The following is a 21474-nucleotide window of genomic DNA, read 5'->3' on the forward strand; positions in this document are numbered from 1 at the left end:
GTGTGTGTGTGTTCTTGTTTCTTTGCCTTATTATGTTTTGTTGAAAGCCAGACATCTTGTATAGGTCAGTAGACGCTAAGGCTACTAGTTTTTATGCCCACATAGGGGCGTACATTTCCTTCTGCAAAGTGTTTAGTGTAGGGGAGTTGATCAATCTAGTCAGGACTTGAACTGAGTTTGTGATTCATTGTTACAGTTACCTTCAGTGCACCGTGAGCTTTGAATTCCTCTAATATTACCCAGTGTTTCAGTGGGTGCTGAATTGTAAGAGGTTTGTTCCTGAATGTGTCTGTTCCACACAGCTTTACATCTTCCCTTTTCACTGCACCTCAGTACTGTTACTTGTTAATTGCACAAGCATGGTCTTATTTAATTGTACAACTGGTTTTTTTCAGCCTGGTTTTGGATCCAGAGGAAGACTATCTCAGTTGTTCTGCTCAATCTTCAACCTTAGGCAGGCACCACGACCCGTGGATTTCCAAGACAGGGCCATTTCAGTGATCTTACCCACCCTCAGCTGTGGGGCTGGGACCAGCTCATATTCCTGCTCCTCCCCCAGGAAAGGACATTCTTGGCAGCCCCCTTCCAAAGTTACACTGGGTTTCTCCAGTGCCCTAAGAGCACAGTGTAGTGACCTATGGCTTTGTTCCATGTGAGATATGGGGGAGAAGGACTTTGTGCCTTTCTTACAGGGGTACCTGTTCCCCTCCCCAGTTCTGCACCATGATGGAGGTTTTCTTGGGATTCTCATCCTGCCCTCAATCTTTTTTATGAGTACTTGATGAGGTCCATGGGGAAGAGCCCTGAATTGAATTCCCCTTGTGTCTGTGGCCCCTGAAGTTATATATTCTGTAACTAGCCCACACTCAACCTTTAGCAATTTGTTAAAAATCTTAGCCAAATTTTACATACCAGTGGATCTGCCCCTATAAACAAGTGCTTGACTTTCATTGCTTTTGGGAAGCCCTTGTCTTTCTTTAGATTTAAGGTTAGTTGATTGTTCTGTGACCTTACTGCTCTGATTGGGTTCAAGAAAAGTTGTGAATTTTTATATTGGTATTTTTGTGGTTGTTAGAGTGAGAATGATGTTCTTTCTAGCTTCCTATAACCTACACAGAATCTAGAAGTCCTGTGTCATTAGTCTTTAACTGTGTGACTTCAGGCAAGTCTTTTATTCTCTGTGGACCTCAGTCATAGGAACAGTGTGCTAGAAAATCTCTAACGTCCCTTCCAACACATATATCCCATGGCTTCAATAAACAAAACAGCTTCCAGAGAAACTACAGTTATATACTTACCTCACTGTTCCCTATCATACCTGCATCAGCTAACTGTATAGAAAGTAGTAGAATACAAAAGAATTCAAACTCAAGTTCTACGTAATAATTTCTATCAACAGTAGAGCTAAAATCATAATATGGCCTGACTTCCTAGATCACCCTCTATTCACTAGCTCCAAGACAGCAAACCAGTTTCAATTCAATGAGTAGCACAGGAATTCTGGAACTCATTTTCCCCTTAGTTAATTGTCATCTCTAATAATTATTTTCTTTCATGCTGAACTCTGTGGCTACTTTAACACATTCTTGGATGGATCCACTAATCTCTCATGTTCCTGTCTTCCCATGATCTTTGGCAACTCCGAAAAAGCCTAGAAGTTATTCCTGCCAGAAAGTATTTGTGTCTCCCTGATTCTACAGCTTAGATTGTGGAGTACTTTATCTTGAGGGTAACTGTTGGAAAGGCATGAAAGGTAAAATCCCATGTACCAAATCCACCAATTTCACAGCCTCTCTGAGTCCAACATCACAAGGGGAAGTCTAAAAGGTGGTCTTTTCCTCCTCAGATATTCCAACTTGAACAAAAAGAGTTTTTATTTTATTTATTTTTTAAAGATTTTATTTATTTGACAGAGAGAGAGACAGCGAGAGCAGGAACACAAGCAGGGGAAGTGGGAGAGGGAGAAGCAGGCTTCCCGGCGAGCAGGGAGGCCAGTACGGGGCTCGATCCCAGGACCCTGGGATCATGACCTGAGCCGAAGGCAGTTACTTAATGACTGAGCCACCCAGGCACCCCAAACAAAAAGAGCTTTTAAATCCACAAACTGGCCCAGCCAGAAAACAGCTTCACAGAGTTCCCAAACTGTTGACTGTTGCATGGCAATATACACATGGCATTGATGAATCCTTGGCCTGGCCTTGCCTCCAAGTCTCATACAATTGATTACTGGATTTTACAGACCAGAGTTGGCTACTACATAGAAGCTATCATCCTAGGCTCTGGAGAGCTTTGCCTCATGCCTGTCCAGCTGCTCCTTTTCTATTTATTTTCATGTCTTACTCAAGCCCCTTCTCTTTTGTAATTGATGACTTTCCAGCCTTAATATTTAGCCAGGGGAATTAAGAGATAACTCAAGGCAATGATTTCATTGCTATGGACTCAAAACACTACAATTACAGAATTTTATGGTTTCTCCCTTCTAGATTCCATTCCAGTGGAGTGTGAAATCCAATGGTTGTTAGATGGCAGGAAGCTGAACTGGGCACAGGGCTCTGGACAGAGTGACAGCTTGTTGGCACAGCTTCACTACCTAGAGAATGAGGGAGCCACACACTTTCCCTTTAGAGAGGCCTCAGTGAAGACAAGTTTTATAAAATGTCTTGACATTCAATTGGTTTGGCTTTTCTCTCAAACAGTCCATTATGTGCTGAAACAATGCTTCCTTTCTTTTGATTTATAGAACTTGTTTAAGATTTGTAAATTTCCTGGACCAAAATTTTGTGACCTATTTAAGCTTTTTATATCTTTTCTATACTGTCTCCAGCCCTTGACTTCCAGTCTTCTCTTTTCCCAAATTTACATCTGACAAGCTAAAGATGGTGACTCTCCCATGGTAGAAGTCTCTCTACTGTAGAAAGTAGACCAGTGAATCACTGAGAGACCAATAAGCTTTATTTCAAATTAGGTTAGACACAGTAAACATTTACTTCAGTCTGATATGTAATGTAGACTCCAGAATACACTCTCTTTCATGTGACCCCTCCACATGGCCCTTAGAACATACACTCATGATACAGCCAGAGTGAATGAGGGAAGAGGATCAAATCTCACACACATTTTCCAACAGAGGTATACGAAGTGGGGTTTCCTGAACACTAAATCCTGAAAGGTGCAGAGCAGAGTCCTTGCTAGGGTAAGACTAGAAACATAAAGAAGAGAGAAAAGGAGCAGGAAGGAGCAAAAGAAAAAGAAAAAAAAGGAAAGTATTTTTGAATTATCTACTATGTGCTTGACAGTGCAATGCATTGACCTTCATCATCAGGAGACAGAGTGAAACTTAGAAGTCAGGCATATTGATTCAAACCTTGGCTCTGCCTCCCATCAGCTGTGACAACTTGGGCAAGCTACCTAATGACTTCGTGTCTCAGTTTCCTCACCTTTGAGGGCTAATGTAAGGATTCAATGAGGTAATATCAGTTAAGAGCACAGAACAGTGTCTGGTGGAGTAAATAACAAACATATGCTGGCTATTATTGCCAATCATCACATTTAGTCAAATAATTTATCACAGATCCAAGAGAGAAAGTGTTTCCATCCAGCACATGGGCTGCTCATTCACTCACTTATTCAATAAATATTTATTGGACACACTTTTTATTAGACAGTCTCTCTTCTAGGTGCTGGGGATACAGCAGTGATCAAAACAGACAAAGCCCCTGGTTATAAGCAGCTTTTGATCTTGTGTCCTTGGAAGCTGACTCCTTGGAAGGGAAATGCTTATATATTCCTTTGAAATGAGAGAGTTTTGTGTCAGAGAGAGGAAGACTGAAGATCCAAGTTTGAGAATCGACATAAGATTAAAGCCTTCAGTCATTTATAAAACACAGTAGTTAAGTAACTTGATCAAGGACACACAGCTAATAGGTTACTTTTTCAATTATAGCCCCTGATTTACAAAGTCTCTTTGTTTACTGAGCTGTCTGAAAGGTCAACTTATCTAGTCAAGACTACTAAGTGATTTCTGTCCTGTTGCTCTCTCTGATTCTGCCTTCATTTTAGTCCTTGAGACCTGGTTCTTCTCATTTCTTACTGATCGTGTGAGTCACCGTGTATCCTTTAAGTCTTCCCCCTACCCTTTTAGGTTAACAAGCTTTGGTTCTGTTACTTATGATCAAAAATCTCAGCTGATAAATCTTCAACAACTAAAAAAGTGTTGAGGTCTCTCCATGCCTTACAGGAATGAGGGGGAGATCTGAGATGAAACTGGAGGCAGAAATATGAAGTTTTTATAGGTATTAAAAAGAATGCTAAGCTTTATCTGAAGAAAAACAGAAAACTGTAGTTTTAAACATGAGTGTATTAGTCAGGATTCTCCAGCAAAACAGAACCAATAGGAGGTAGATAAATAGATAGATAGATGATAGATAGATAGATAGATAGATAGACAGATAGATAGATAATAGATAGATGATAGATGATAGATGATAGATAGATAGATAGATAGATAGATAGATAGATAGATAGATAGATAGATAGATAGAAACTTATTATGAGGAATTGGCTCATGCAGTAAAGGAGGCTGAGAAGTCCCAAAATCTGGCAATCTGACCTCTGCAAGCTAGAGACCCAAGAAGCTGGTGTGTAGTTCCAATCTGAGTCTAAAGGCCTCAGAACCGGGAGCAACTATTGTCCAAGTCCTAGTCCAGGGGCAGGAAAAGACTGATATCCCGGGTCAGCACTCAAGCAAAGAGAGCAAATTCTTACTCAGACTTCATTCTATTCAGGCTCTTGTTGGATTGGATGAGGCCCACCCACATTGGGGAGGGTACTCCACTTTACTCAGTCTACAAATTCAAATGCTAATCTCATCCAAAACATCCACACAGATACACCCAGGATATAATATTTTACCAAATATCTGGGCACCCTGGGCCCTGTCAAGTTGATACATAAAATGAACCATCACAATAAGGGAGACACCAAAGATGGTTTCAGAATTTCTCTTTGGAAGTACTTAGTGATGACAACTTGATTCAAAAGGAAGACCAGTCTTTGAGCTCAATCTGCAGAGCAAGCACTCTGCTTATTAAGATGTGTGTGTGTGTCTATAATACAGTTCTGGGGATGATATTCACAAGAAGCTAGAGGTCTCCAGAATATACCCATGGTGGCTGTTGTGAAAATACAACACTTGGACTGCCTGCTATGGGAAAGTAATTGACACATAGCCCCAAGTGTTGTGTTCTGAACCTATTACCATGTTCAAACTAAGGCCATGCTTCCCATGATCACTCTCAGTCAATGACAGAGTATAACAAGGACACTAATGCAGACCCATTCTTGTAAGACATGGGACATGATAACAATTTTGACTCACAGACTCCTCATCAGCCTGGTAGAAACTTTCTTAGGACTACAGACTAAGACTCTTTCTAGCCAACCTTCCTTCCTTCCCTCTCCTTCAGAGGGATCAGGCCAGTATCTCTGCCTGAAGATTCTCCCCATCTCCTTCAGCTCCTCCCCTTTTCCCCCCACTAAATTCTTTGCATATTTCACTTACGTCTTGGCATATGCCTCTCAGAAGATGCAAACTAATACAACTCAGGGATGTATCAGATTACCATTTTGGAAAGATCACTGCGGAGGCTATGAGAGAATGGATTGGAGGAGTGTCAGAGGATCTGGGAAGACCAGATAAGAGGTAATATCAATAAGCCAGGCAAAAGTTAGTGTTCCTTGTACCAAGGTGATGTCAACCCAGGTTCACATTAAGCACAACAGATACCAGATTTTATGAGGGATTTCAAGTTTCAGTTCGCACCTGCCTATTTCTGGAAATAGGGCTCCTTACATGTTACCAGAGGGTAGGGTGGGAGGGTACGCCACTTTACTCAGTCTATAAACTCAAATGCTAATCTCATCCAAAGCGTCCACACAGATACACCAATACACCCAGAATATATTTTACCAAATATATGGGCGCTCTGGGCCCTGTCAAGTTGATAAATAAAGTGAACTATCACAATAAGGGAGACACCAAAGATGGTTTCAGAATTTCTCTTTGGAAGTACTTTGTGATGACAACCTGATTCAAAAGGAAGACCAGTCTTTGAGCTCAACCTGCAGAGCAAGCATTCTGCTTATTAAGATGTGTGTGTTCCCAAAAAAAAAAAACGATGTGTGTGTCTGTGTGTCTATAATACAGTTCTGGGGATGATCAAGATCTATCTAAAAGAAGGAAAAAGCATATTTGGAGGGCTTCTGTACCCACAGCTAAACCAACTTAGTGAAAACAGGCACTGGCCCATGGAATTTGGGATGGTTTCCCTCAACTAGTTTTAGAATATTCTACAATTCAGGTCATGTTTAAGTTTCCAGCATTATGAGATTTTTCAGTGATAGGGATAATAGTATAGATATTTGGGCCACTATAACCAGAAAGGGGTCAGCATTTCTACTATTAACCCTTTATTTCCAGAGCCATAAAATTGCTGAAACATGGCACACGAAGTTAGCCACAAAAATTTTCCAAATTCCCACAAAGACTCCATCACTCCATTCTTAAAAAGCAAGAATAGAAATGTAAGTAAAAGTTAGTTTAGAATTCACTTAATTTAAAATGTTGACTTTTATTATACAATCAAACTTGGTGAATGAAAATCTTCATGTGAAGAAGCAATGGTTTTCTAGAGGTATTCCATCAGAGAGTCACTAAAAAATGTACATTTGGGATGCCTGGGTAGCTCAGTCGGTTAAGCATCTGCCTTTGGCTCAGGTCATGATCTCAGGGTCCTGGGATCGAGTCCCGCTTTGGGATCCCTGCTCAGCAGGGAGCCTGCTTCTCCCTCTGCCTGCTGCTTTCCCTGCTTTTGCGCTCTCTCTCTCTTCTCTGACAAATAAATAAATAAAATCTAAAAGTAAATAAATAAATCTATAAATAAATAAATAAATCTATAAATAAATAAATAAAATAAAAAATGTGCATTTGTTGAACCAATTGCTGCTCAATTCAAAGTTTTTCTTGAGATCATTATATCAAGACTTTTATACAGCCCTTTATTTTCTTTCTGGGGGAAAAAAAATCCTTTGAAAAGCCATCACCACCTCTGATTCCTAAAGATTATGTATGGAAATGCTGAATTGAATCTCAAAAAAAACCAAAAAACAAAAAATGGGAAATGAGGGCAAAAATCTTGACATCCAATGTCTCACACGAATGCCTTTGAGTTACTTCTTATTCCCATCAGAGAATGTCCTTAAAAAAAAGAAAGTGAGTCTGCTATTTCAGTCTGCTATTTCATTCTTCTTTCACGTTCATGTGGAAGTAGCATCTTAACTGACATTGCTACAGCTAAATGAGCAGCAAATATATTTTAAAGCTCACTTGGAGGCCTGGGTGACTCAGTGGGTTAAGCGTCTGACTCTTGATTTCAGCTCAGGTCATGATCTCAGGGTCGTGAGATTGCACCCCAGGTAGGGCTCCAAGCTGAGCATGGAGCCTGCTTGAGATTCTCTTTCTCCCTCTCCCTCTGCCCCTCTCCTGGTGTTCTCTCTCTCTCTCTCTCTCTCTCTCTGAAAACAAAACAAAACAAAACAAAAAAACCTCACTCTCCTGATGGATGGGAAGCCATTTGACTAAAAGTTTCAGTAATGCCTTGATGACACAACAAGGGAAACCTCTCACACTGAGCACTGGGGCAAGGACTCTGGAGGAAGTTGGAGGCCTGGGTGGGGGCTTCCACCTGCAGGTAAAATAGGTGTTTGCCATTTCCTCAAATTCCTCGAGACCACCCACAGGCATGAAGGATGGTGAACAAAGCCCGAGGAATGGAGACTATCTTCAAAAAGTGCTTCCTGGAAGATTTAAGGGACAATAAGAAAATAATTTGCTGGTTTCTAAATCAGCTGACATGGCTTTTGATCATTCAGATGGGACAGTTCTGCCTGGAAGGGATCAATCTTTTTTTGTTCCAAAGACTAACACAGATACAAATCAAAGAAGGTGTTCTTTCAATAAAGGAAATTCCAGAGAGGATGCCTAGGCTTAATTAAAATATAACCCTTTGTTTCAAGGACTCTTCTTTCCTTTGCAAAAGGAAATGCACTCTCTGAAGAGGCATGTGCCAGGACTGGTGAGCTAGGATTCTTCAACAAGTAAGGATCTGTCTACATTTGGGGCAGCATCTTAGGAAAGCCTTCAAGGGAATCATGCCTGGAGTCCCGTCTGACTTAACTCATCATCACAGTCCTTCATCACAACATAATGAGTGTTATTACTTCCTCATGTGGCCTGTGGGCTTCGTTAATTAAAGAATGGAAAGGTAAGTAGTTCCAACCTTTTGCTTTTAATTAATCAAAAGATGTGTTTTCCATCTTCAAGTTGCTGGGCAGCAAGTAAAGTATTTAGTCTGCCTTCCAATACCCAAAAGGGTTCAGTGAAAAAACTCAGCAACTGGTTTGAGATTGTGTAGACAACATAGTAGATGACTGGCTCTCCTTTTCTTTGTAAAATTTAAATCAATTGTATTGGTCAGACGACTGCCTATAATATAGTAGTATCTGAAGAAAAATTAAAGGTTGTCCCGTATCATTTCATCAATATAAATAAAACTTCCCTAAAGAAGAGATCCATATCTTAAACTTTGTGGGTATTTGTCACAGTACTAGGTAATCAGGAGGCACTCAACACAAGAAAATAACTGGAACAAACATTTATTGGGTGTCTATATAATGCCAAAAACTCATGCTCTTTTTGTTAAACTATGCTGCCTTCCTGTTCACTTGATTTACTGAAACTTCTAGCATTGGGGTCATTCTTCAACATTAAAACATCCTCTACACTTTAAATAGAAATATATTACCTGGAAGGAAAACACGTCAACATTAACCAGCATCACACATTAGCGAAAGCAGCACTTCAGAGAATGAGCAGGGCACTAGTATATTTCCTTTTGGAAGAAAGTTAGGAAAAGCCTGGAACATGGGGGCAAGTAGGTTTTAGCTAGTGTGCCAGCCCTCCACAATTAATGTTGACTGCTACCCAGAGCTCTGTTTTGAGGAGTCTGGAGGCAAGGAGTCTGGAGGAAAAGAGTCTAAGCTCTGTAGAAAAAAGAATTGCAATTGCTCAGTGATATCTGCTTTGCGGGAGGCTTGATAGTGAAGAGTGAAGAGCTGTAGAGTCCTGCTAAGAAACCTGCCCTGCTAAGCCACTGAGAAAGAAGTAGAGGTATTAAGTGAAAATTGTCCCATCTCTTATTCAAAACCCAAATCTTTTTTTTTTTTAAGATTTTATTTATTTATTTGACAGAGAGAGAGAGAGAACACAAGCAGGGGGAGTGGGAGAGGGAGAAGCAGGCTTCCCGCTGAGCAGGGAGCCTGATGCGGGGCTCGATCCCAGGACCCTGGGATCATGACCTGAGCCTAAGACAGACGCTTATGAGTCACTCAGGTGCCCCCAAAACCCAAATCTTTTACGTTTACCTCTGTAAGAGAATCTCTCAGCAGAGAGGGAGGGAACAGAAGACCAGAAAGCCTCTACCATTCACTCCTTCCAGATTCACTTTCCCATTAGAGATATCCTCATACCATGGTGGCTAATGAGAAGTCAGGCCATGCTCCTGTCCACTTAATAAATACTCTAGCTCATGTGTAGACATGTGGCCCTTCCCTCAATAGCCCATAGCATGGCTGAAATAGTCAGTTTATTCAAAGAAGTCATCCCTGAGAGGAGCTGGATGCTAATAAGTATATAGAACAGAGACTTCTTAAACCTTTTTATGTCCTGGAAAACTTTGGCACTTTGGTGAAGGCTGTGGAACCCCTTGTCAGAAAATGTTTTCTGGTTTGGGGTTTTTTTTTAATTAAATAATTTTTTGACTATAGTTGACACACAATGTTACATTAATTTTACATGTACAACATAGTGATTCAACATCTCTATATGCTACGCTTACCCCAAGTGCAGCTACCATCTGTCACCAACAACACTGTTATAATATCACTGATTATATCTCCTATGCTGTACCTTTTGCTCCCATGACTTATTCATTCCATAACTGGAAGCCTGTATCTCCTACACCCCTTCATCCATTTCACCCCCCCACTCCCTTTCCCTCTGGCAACCATCAGTTTATTTGTATTTATAGATCTGATTCTGCTTTTTATTTATTTGTTTATGCATTTGTTTTGCTTTTTAGATTCCACTTATGAGTGAAATCATATGGTATTTGGCTTTCTCAGCTGACTTATTTAACTCAGCATAATACCCTCTAGGTCCATCCATGTTCAGAATAATGTTTTTAAATGTGTAAAATAAAGGATTAAAAAGGAAACTTGTAATATTTAAATGTGGTCAGCAAAATATTAAAATAAAATATGATCTAGTAAAATATGGGCTTCTTTATCAATATATTAAGTAACAAGACAATATATTTAAAGTACAGGCAAGTTAAATTTTATTTTTTAATGACATTGCAGTGTGAAGGCTATTGGTCTTTATTTGACTTGGAACATTGAACTTTGAGGTGGCCCTTAGCTTACCTCCTTCCACATATTCATAAGAAATACAAGAAAGCAACATAGATGTCTAGATCACCAGGATGAGTACACCACCCTCAGCGTTTGGTGGTTGAATGATCACTAGGCAGAGAGCTGCCCCATTTTTGGCTAACTATATCAACTGAATATCTATAGATCCTGTGCAATCTACAACAAATGTAATAACAGTCACAATTTCAAAGTAGTGATGAGCATAAAAAAATATTTAGAGATGTCTGAAACCATAATGTGATATCAAAATATCTGTGATTTTTATTGTTGAAAAAGCCATTGATACAGCCTAAACTTCTGAGGTTTGTTGCTACAGTGGAGTGAATTAGTAGACCTACCTTTTCATCCTTTTTGTATTCACATTTTTTCTTTGTGACCTTGCAATTACTCTCACAAAATGCAGAATGTACTTTTTCACTCTAGGCTTTAGACTCAGCCACGTGACTTATTTTGGCCAAAGCTATAGGCAGAAGTGATTGTATGCCAATTCTGAGCCTAAGCCTTAAGAAACCTCATGTGTTTTCACTGTTCTTAGTGCATTCTCCAAAACCATGGGAAGGCCTAGACTAACCCAGTGTCTAAGGAGAATAAAAGACACTTGGCATAGAACTGCCTAACCAACCTACAAAACTGCAGCAAAAAGCAGAATCAACCAGCTGAGCCCACTCTAGATTAGACAACCCACTAATACATGAGTAAGATCTAACTAAGATCAGAAGACCTATTCCAGATGACCTACCAATGCATGAAAAATGAATGTTTGTTGATGTATGCCACTGAGATGTTTTGTGATTGTTCTGCAGCAATAGCTGATTGATAGACCAAATGCATAATTTAAGGAAATGGGAAATTTCAGTTAGATCCTGTGTGATTTAGTTAGAGGTTAATAAACATTAATATGTAGTGTTTTCTTTCTTTATTTTAAGATTTTATTTATTTATTTGAGAAAGAGAAAGTGAGAGACAGAGCACGAGCAGAGGGGGAGGGAGAAACAGACTCCTCGCTGAGCAAGGAACCAATGTGCAGCTCAATCCCAGGACCCCAGGATCATGACCTAAGCAGAAGGCAGACGCTTAACGACTCAGCCACCCAGGCACCCCAATGTGTAGTGTTTTCTAATTCAAGTTCACAAACCCTTCTAAAGCAGAAAGGGCACCCACAGCATAACTTTCAAGTTCTGCTAAGATAACTGAGACTCCAGAATGGTGCCAAAATAATATTACTGAAGCCTGAGGAAGATATAAAAATAAATATAACAACAATCCTAAAAAAGATGAAACCACACGCTGACAGCAACAACAAAAAACTAGTTAAAACTATGTTGTTAATGTTTTATAGTAGATTTAAATTTATTTATAAAATTTTTAAAATTATTGTTTATGTTTTTACATTTTTGTTAGACATGTAAGTTAAATAAATTGAGCATTAAACAAAGTATAAATAATTGTGGCTGTTGCTGTCCACATTAAAAACAAAAGCAAACACAAAAACTCTGAGCATTAAAAATCTGTCACTACTTTTCTCTGTGTTTAAGCCCAATTATTCTCAGTCCTCCTCCTTCTGAATACTGATGGGGTAGAGTTGAGGGACACCTTCCCCCTTCAACTCAAACATTCACCTCCTTCTCTGGTCTAGGAAGAATTAACAGGAACAATTATCCATTTTAGTTAAATTCTTAACCCCAAAACACAAGGATATCGTGCTCGCTTCGGCAGCACATATACTAAAATTGGAACGATACAGAGAAGATTAGCGTGGCCCCTGCGCAAGGATGACACGCAAAACACAAGGATATCATCGCATTCTCATGTCCAGGAAAGGACTTTCACAAGAGACCATGGTACAGTTTGTAAAGTCTGGGCTACCTGTTTTAAAAATCACCATGTGTGATGATTATTTGTATGTGTCACCTTGGCTGGCCAGGGGGTGCCCAAATTAAATATTATTTCTGGGTGTGTCTGTGAAGGTGTTTCAAAAAAAGATTAACATTTGAATCAGTAGACTCAGTAAGGCAGATTGCCCTCCACAAGGGTGGGCATTATCCAACCCATGAGGACCTGAATAGAACAAAATGTGGAAGAAAGAGGAATTTGCCTCATTTGCCCCTTTTTTCCTGCCTCACTGATTGAGTTGGGATTCTCATTACATCTTCTCTGAGTATCAGACTAGGAGCTACACCATAGTCTACCCTGATTGAAGCCTTCAGACTGAATTATACCACTGGCTTTCCTGGGTATCCAGCCCACAGACAACAGATCATGGGACTTCTTAGCCTCCATAATTGTGTAAGCCAATTTCTCATAATATATACATATATACATATATACATATCCTACTGGTTCTGTGTCTCTGGAGAACCCTGATTAATATACTATGTATGGAGCACCAACAAAATGGCATAGTCACTCTATACTAAGATCAACTAAAATCTTTTCATTTCTCTCAGTTTAATTTGATGCAAAGATCAGGCCTCTACAAGAGCAAATGCTTGAACCAAAAGACATGCATGTCCTAAGTGTAATCAATAATTTTCAGGAATAGGACAGCTTAAATCCAAGTTTAGGGGTAAATTATCTAACTTTTCTGGGTCCCTCTACAAGCACATTCAAATAATATTACCAACAGAAATTTGTTGGAAATCTTGCCCAAACTTCCATTGCTCTTATTCAAATAAGAACTGGGAAAAGACTGAAACATCTTCTTAAAAGTATCCATGAACTAGCAAGAAAGTAAGTCATAGTTAGGCCAAAACAAAGTGAAAGTAGGAACACAAAAAGTTAAGGAGAGCACAATAAACATCTTTTACCTTGAAAACATTTATCAAATCAGCTGATCTGAGCATTAGTTGTCAAAACCTCATAGGACTTAGAGGACAGGAAACAAGCCCTAGAGATTTCCTAAGGTAGGTGATATAATGGGAGACCTTATTTACAGTGTGAAGATTCCCAAAGGCCTGCGCTCTCAGTGTAAGGATAAAATCTAAACAATAAGCCCCATTTGAAAGCACTGAAGAGAAAATACCTTCCAACATTGGTGCTAAATGGGGGGGGGCGGGGAGAAAAGAAATTCTTTTTGAGAAGTCACCCCATAAACCAGCTCTTATATATAACTGAGCCTAACTTTATACCAACTGAATGGTCTAAAGGACCTCAAAGTAAGAATTTAGTTGACAAGGGACCAGACTCTTAGTGCCCTCAAGTATGTGGTAGAAATAAATGCAAATTCACATTGGAAGAGCCTCAGAGAATTCCAGTCTAGAAAAATGAGCAGCTCTCAGGCAAAAAACCCCAAACAAAACAAAACACAAAAAGGAACTATTAGCAAGAGCCAAACGAAACCACAAACTGCAGAATCAGATCCTCAGTGACTTCAGATACTGGAATCATAACAATCACAATATGAAATAAATACGTTTGATATATTTCATCTAATAGAGGGGAGTCTGGATAATGGGATTAAGAAGCAAGTAGAGTTTTAAAAGAATAAAATAGAACTTCTGGAGGTGAAAAATACACTCATTGAAATTAGAAATACAATAAATGGTTTCAACAGCATGTAAGACATAGCCACAGAAGGAATTAATACATTGGAAAACAGAACTAAAGAAATTATCTAAAATTCAGCCTAAAGAGAAAAGAGAAAAGATGAAAAACAGATTAAAATACGTAGATGATAGAATTTTTTAAATATTGAAAGATTATAGCACTTACTGTTATTCAGATATGTGGACAAGATGAAAAATATCCTGAGCCATTCAAGGTCTCAGAAGAATGGTCACACTAAGACTCACATTGAAGAAAGGTTATCAATAAAATACTTAAAAAGAAAAAAAAATTCAAGAGATGTTGTATAAGATATATGCAGTGAAGTTATTTTAAAATCTTAAGGAAAAAAAAGATATTCTACTGAGAAGTTCAAAGGCTACACACTTTGTTTGAATTCCACAAATTTTAAAAGAAATTTAAAATTTGGAATGAAAAAACCATCATACACCCACAAATTTCAATATACTAGAGACCAACATTAGGCACTCATCAGGCCATTGACTGACTTCAGAATAGGTAAATATTATGATTTTTAACTATAAGATAAATTTATAGTAAGATAGATGAATAAATATCTTACTAAAGTTTTTATTATTTAAAACAGTTACATTTGAAGAAAAGAAAAAGAAAAAATATATATACATAATAACCCCTAATTAAATTTTTAGATATATAAAAATGATGACATCAAGGTGGAGAAAGGCAGGAACAAAGTTTTAAGAGCATAAGCATATGTAGACTTTTCATATTGCAAGACTTATAGAAGTCTATTTTCTTAAGTAAAAGGTATTAAAAAGAAACAAAAAAATTGGAGCAAATGGAAATGACAACCAAAGCAATAAAGACAGATCCAATATATCAGTAATTGCAGTAGGTGTAAATGGACTAAAATTGCCAGCTCAAAGTTAGAAATCGTCAGATTGGAGTGTGTGCGTGTGTGTATGTGTGTGTGCACATATGTGTGTGTGCAAGGGAAATAAAAGCAAAAATGAACTATTGGAACCTTATCAAGATAAAAATCTTCTGCACAGCAAAGGAAGCGATCAGCAAAACTAAAAGGCAACCTTCAGAATGGGAAAAGATATTTGCAAATGACATATTGGATAAAGGGTTAGTATCCAAAATCTATAAAGAACTTATCAAACTCAACACCTAAGAAACAATAATCCAGTTAAGAAATGGGCAGAAGACATGAACAGACATTTTTCCAAAGACATACAGATGGCCAACAGACACAAGGAAAGATATTTAACATCACTCATCATCAGGGAAATACAAATCAAACTACAATGAGATACTACCTCACACTTCTCCGAATGTTTAAAATTAACAACACAGGAAACAACAGATGTTGGCAAGGATGTGGAGAAAGGGGAACCCTCTTACCCTGTTGGTGGGAATGCAAACTGGTACAGCCACTCTGGAAAACAGTATGGAGGTTCCTCAAAAAGTTAAAAATAGAACTACCCTATGATCCAGCAATTACCCACTAAGTATTTACCCAAAGGATACAAAAATACTGATTTGAAGGGACACATGCACCCACCCCCATGATTATAGCAGTATTATCAACAATAGCCAAATTATGGAAAGAGCCCAAATGTCCATTAACTGATAAATGGATAAAGAAGATGTGGTATATATACATAAAATGAATATTACTCATCCATAAAAAGAATGAAATCTTACTGTCTGTAATGACATGGATGGAGCTAGAATGTATGATGCTAAGCGAAAGACAAATAGCATATTATTTCATCCATGTGTGGAATTTAAGGAAAAAAACAGATGAACACCAGGGGAAAAGAGAGAGGCAAACCTCTCTCTTAAGAGTAAAGAGACTCTTAACTATAGAGAACAAACCGAGGGTTGCTGAAGGGGAGTTGGGTGCGGGGGGACAGGCTAAATGGGTGATGGGTATTAAGGAGGGCACTTGTGATGAGCACCGTGTGTTATATTTAAGTAATGAATCACTACATTCTATTCCTGAAACTAATGTTACACTACATGTTAACTAACTGGAATTTAAATAAAAAACTTGAAACAAACAAGTAATTAAATTGTCTACAAGTAATAGAACTCCATCCCCAAAGACGATTTAATGATGAGAATGTTTATAATCAAGCACAAAAGTCCATACAGGAGACACATCAGCATGTCTGCTTTGCCCCCAAGCTAGCTCCCCTTATGATCACAAGATAGCTCCTACACTTTCAGTCCTGTGCAGACACAACCACATACTGCAGCAGCAGAAGCCTCCGCTTCTCCTCTGAGACCTCTTTTAAAGAATAAAAAAATTTTCCCAGAATCTTCCCAGCAACCTCTCATCACCTTTCATTGACTAGAATTTTATCTCTTGTTCATGTCTAAATGATCTCTATCAAGGATAATGGGAAAACAATGACTTATCAGGATTACCCCAGTTGCTGAGAGATGGGAACATGTGAAGGATGTACATCATAGGCGAAAGGTAAACACTCAAAGAGAAACTGAAACTCTATTAGCAAGAAAAGAGAGAGAGAGAAAGAGTTGTTATGTAGGCAATCAAAAATGTCTGTTACAAATGGGGATAAGAATCTTTCCCACAGGACTGATGTAAGAATAATATTTGAAAGTCCCTAGAAAGTGACCCAAGGAAGGCATTTCATGAATATTATTATTCCTTCCCTTTTCCCTTTTTTTTCATTTCCTCCATTTACAGTCTTGGCTTCTCTTTCTCTCCCCCATGTATTGGTTTAGGGTGTTAGAACTAGAGTATGTTAACCAGCAGCCTGGGAAAAGTCCCATGGTGCTCACTCCACCCCTGTGCTGACAAACTGTAGGTTACCCTCAAAAGCCACAAAGCTGATCTCCAACTGCCTTCTGGGCATTCCAGCTGAGAGGACAGTGAAATAGTGTAGAAGATCCAATTAGCAGTAGCCTGGTCCTCGTGAGCATGTACTCACTACTGTCCAATTATCATCCTGTACAGTCAATTTATGTGCAGGTTTTGGTAATTGCAGATTTTCTGTTTAGTCATCATAATAATTTACACTTAAACATTTTGTAGGTTTGTTGGACAATTAAAGTGACTACACATGCAGTTAGAGTTTCAAATTAGAGCCCTGTAATTCATATGCACACACATAATTTTATGGAGAGAATAGCATAGTTAACACTGTGAATATAATGACTTAAAATACTAAGTATATCGACTACAGCAAAGTAAAGAATCATTATTTCCTTTTGCCTGATGGACTTCTGTAAACTGACTTTATAGGTTTGGGAGGTTGCTTTTACCAACATAATAATAACAAATAATAGTTAACCACTTATTGAAAGCTTGCCAGAAGCCAAGCACTCTTCTGTGTGCTTTTACATTTATTAAATTTAATTTAAATGGATTTATTTCATTGAAATGAAGACACTGAGACACCAGGATTAAGTAATTTACTCAAGATCACAAATATTAAAGCCAGAATTCAAACCCAACCAGTCTTCCTCCAAAGCCAACTCTCTTAATCATGTTCTAATGAAAACCCGATTGTTTAAGAAAGCTTGAGTTACATTTGCTAATGCTTGCAACACTGAGTGAACTCAGTGATGGTGATCTACTAATGGCATACCCAATCTCTCTTTCCCTTCTCCACTCAGCACACCTGGAGAATTATTTGGTATCTATTACCTCTGTCATAACCTGCTTTCTCCACCCTTCCTTCTCTTTCCTTGACTCCAGTTCATTCACCATTTTTTAATTCACACACACACCCCAAGTACTATCCCACTTTGACCCAATAGCTCCTGCTCAAAGCTTACCTCGCATCTATTGTACCCCTTAGCATGCAGCCTGGAAAGGATGAAGCCTCAGAGGTGACTGCTGGGTCAGATGTATGAAAGGAGATTCATCTTTCAAGAACATAGCTGCTAAGAAGTCAAGGCATACTCATCCTACCATTCCTAAGTGGAAAGGAGCCAGGTTAATCTTCAGCTATCTGAACTTTAGGGAGCTGGAAGCATGGTATGAGATGAAGACATACTGGATTCTGTTCCCCCTCCCCCGCCACCCTAATGTCCCAGCATTATCTTTGCCATTTTTCCAATCTAGAATGTTTTCCTGCCCCCTTTTCTATTCATGCCCTTCCTCTACTTCCAAATTGTGTATGTATTTAATTTCTCCAGGAAAATTGAAAAGATGAACCTAGAAAGTGCATTGCATTAAGGAATAGGGAATAAACAGAATTTTAAGAGTCCCTTCAGGGGCTTGTATCACTCTGAGTCACTGATCTACACAAGTGTAGGTGATCAAAACTAACAAAATCATTAAAATTAGTCACCTTATTGGGGCGCCTGGGTGGTTCACTCTGTTAAACGTCTGCCTTCAGCTCAGGTCATGATCCCAGGATCCTGGGATCGAGCCCCACATCAGGCTCCCTGCTCAGTGGGGAGTCTGCTTCTCCCTCTCCATCTGCCTCTCTCCCAGCTCATGCTCTCTCTCGCTCTCTCTCTCTCTCAAATAAATAAATCTTTAAAAAAAAAATGAGCCACCTTATCACCCAACCTTACTCCCCCAACACTATGTTACTACATTGTGCTTCACTTGCCTAACTAAAGCAAGTGAGATTCCAAACAGTTCTGGGTGTAGCCATAGATTTTTTAAAATTAATCATCTTAGGGGCACCTGGGTGGATCAGTCAGGTTAAGTGTCCATCCCTTGATCTCAGCGTGTGTCTTGATCTCAGGGTCATGGGTTCAAGCCCCATGTTGGGCTCCACGCTGGGCGTGGACCTACTTAAAAAAAGCTATAAAAATTAATCATCTTAATACAATGTTGAAGTATGGCCCTTTCGATGGTTAAAAGACTACTGAACTATGAATATAGGTGAGCAGGTCTGCAGTTGCTGGGTAGAACTAAGTTGCTCTGCAGAAGGAAGGACAGTTGTAGGGCAGGGAGAGGAGGCTGTAGAATCCAGTGCAAGGGAAACCAGAGCAGAAACACTAGATGATGCCAGGAAAGCAGAAAAAAAAAACTGATTTGACCTCAGCTTTGCAGAGACTGAAAGAGAGAAAGGTCTGAAGGGATTTTTGAAGTAAAATAATATCAAAGTGAAATACTTTGAAGTGAAATAACATTGAACTGTGCAATGTCGATTACCCTCATCTTTTACAAAATATTCAGGAAAATTAATATTGCTGGCTTATGTTCTGATAGTAGAAAATTCTTTAACATGATTGCAAAGAAGTGTCGATACCAGCTTCCAAAGCAAAAAAAGGTGAAAAGAGAGAGACAACTTGGGGACAGATGACTTACTGGTTATATGTATAATCATAAAAGCAATAATTTTCATTTCTTTGAAGATTAATCTTCCATTCCTTACTTGACATTCATTTCCTCCTATCTTCTTTCTATACCCATGACACCTTTATTCTCTCTTTATTTTAGCAACAATCACACTTAAAGATAATGTACTTACATGGGCCATTCTCCTCCCCACACACATACACATGCATGAATGCATACCCACACTCAAATGTGATTCTGAGCTTCTTGAGGGTAAGAAAACTATCTTACTAATTTTGATGTACCCAGTCCTCTGCTTGCCTATAACACAGTAGACATTCAATGTATGTTTACTCAAAAATATGAAAAAACAGAACTTAAATAAAACTTTTAACTCTATACAAAGGACTTCCACAACCAGTTGGATTGACCTTGAGCATGCTTTTGTCATTCATGTTGAATGTAATTACCTGCATTTGTAGGGTCCTTCCCATTTAGCAATTTGGGGGCAAGAAAAGCATCTTCTGTATCCACAATGCTTTTCTAACCCACAAACACAGTGGTCAGTCTGAAAAATCTTGAAGACCAAATCTTTGTGAAAGTTAGGAGAAGTTTTAGGAGAAAGATGGAATAGACACTCCAAATATGATTATAAATGTGCTTGACACCCCCCACCCAGATTAAGAGAAAGTATATGTTTTACTAAAGCATTGATGAAACAGATTTCAGAATCCCAGTAGAATTATGTGGGAGTGGTAGAAAATATTAGCTGTCATCCTGTATACATTCTCCTCCTCTTCCTTTAGTGCTAGAACACCCACCATCACCACCATATTTAGCAGGGCTCTTAGTCCCCAGTTAGACACTACAATCTCAGCATTTTTTGCAGCTAGGTGTGATCATCTGACCATATTATCAGTAGCATAATATGAACAGAAGGACATCTTCTTAAAGGAAAACACTTGGCCCCACTTCCACCATCTCCCTTCCTTCTAACTAGAATGGAATGATGTGGAGTGGAAAAGCAAGATTCTACCATGAGGACAAGGGAAACAGCTCAGAATAGATATTTTAGCCTGTTTTGTGTCATAGACCTCATAGGAAGTCTGGTAAACCTATGTTGCCCTTCTCAGAATCGTGTTTATAAATGCATAAAATACAATAACAAAGTTAAAAAGGAAAATATACTGAAACATACTTTTTGAAATTATGTTTACAAGTTTTAATATAATATTATATGTTTATTACCCATCAACTAGCAAGCTCTAAAGGCAGGTCTACTGTTAGTAGTGATATAGTGTAATATTATTATAAGATATTTGCAACGAATGAATACGGTATAAAATTATGTAATTTCTATTGGTGGTAAAGTCATAGGTACAGCTGATATCATTGTTGCTTGTTACCTGCATTCAAAAGTGAAAGAAGGGGCGCCTGAGTGGCTCAGTCATTAAGCATCTGCCTTCAGCTCAGGTCATGATCCCAGGGTCCTGGGATCGAGCCCCACATCTGGCTCCCTGCTCGGCGGGAAGCCTGCTTCTCCCTCTCCCACTCCCCCTGCTTGTGTTCCTTCTCTCGCTGTCTCTCTCTGCCAAATAAATAAATAAAATCTTAAAAAAAAAGAAACAAGTAAACAAAACTTTAGTTGTTATTAAAAGATCACCAAAAACCAGGCATGATAGAATCCTGAAAATTTTCTGATCACACTGCCTGGCAGACCTTCTTCTCAAATCCCAGAGGAACAACTGGTTTTGTGTAAAAGGTTAAAAACTATTGAGGTCAGAGACAATAGCAATGTAGAGCGTTTCTGCAAACACCACATACCATTCTGGGTCAAACGAACACAGCTAGGAGAGGAAGGATGTACAAAATAACCTCCCAGGGGCGCCTGGGTGGCTCAGTCAGTTGAGTGTCTGCCTTCGGCTCAGGTCATGATCCCAGGGTTCTGGGATCGAGCCCCGCATCAGGCTCCGTATAGGGCTCCCTGCTCAGCAGGGAGTCTGCTTCTCTCTCTCTCTCTCTCTCCCTCTCTCTGTCCTTCCCCCCTGCTCGTTCCCTCTCTCTCAAATAAATACATCTTAAAAACACAAACACACAAAGTAACCTCCCATTGAATTGAGACTT

The 21474-nt window shown here is 39.0% G+C and overlaps 1 non-coding gene across 1 annotated transcript; it reads left to right on the forward strand.

Moving 5' to 3' along the window:
* Nucleotides 1–12247: 12247 nt before the first annotated feature.
* Nucleotides 12248–12355, forward strand: LOC112832742 (U6 spliceosomal RNA). Its single transcript, XR_003210439.1, has one exon. It is a non-coding gene; the product is annotated as a U6 spliceosomal RNA (small nuclear RNA).
* The last annotated feature ends 9119 nt before the right edge of the window (nt 12356–21474 follow it).

The sequence above is a fragment of the Callorhinus ursinus genome, unplaced genomic scaffold (genome assembly GCF_003265705.2).
Source record: "Callorhinus ursinus isolate GAN/ISIS: 27379988/994484 unplaced genomic scaffold, GSC_fseal_2.0 scaffold14, whole genome shotgun sequence".
NCBI classification, from domain to species: Eukaryota; Metazoa; Chordata; class Mammalia; order Carnivora; family Otariidae; genus Callorhinus; species Callorhinus ursinus.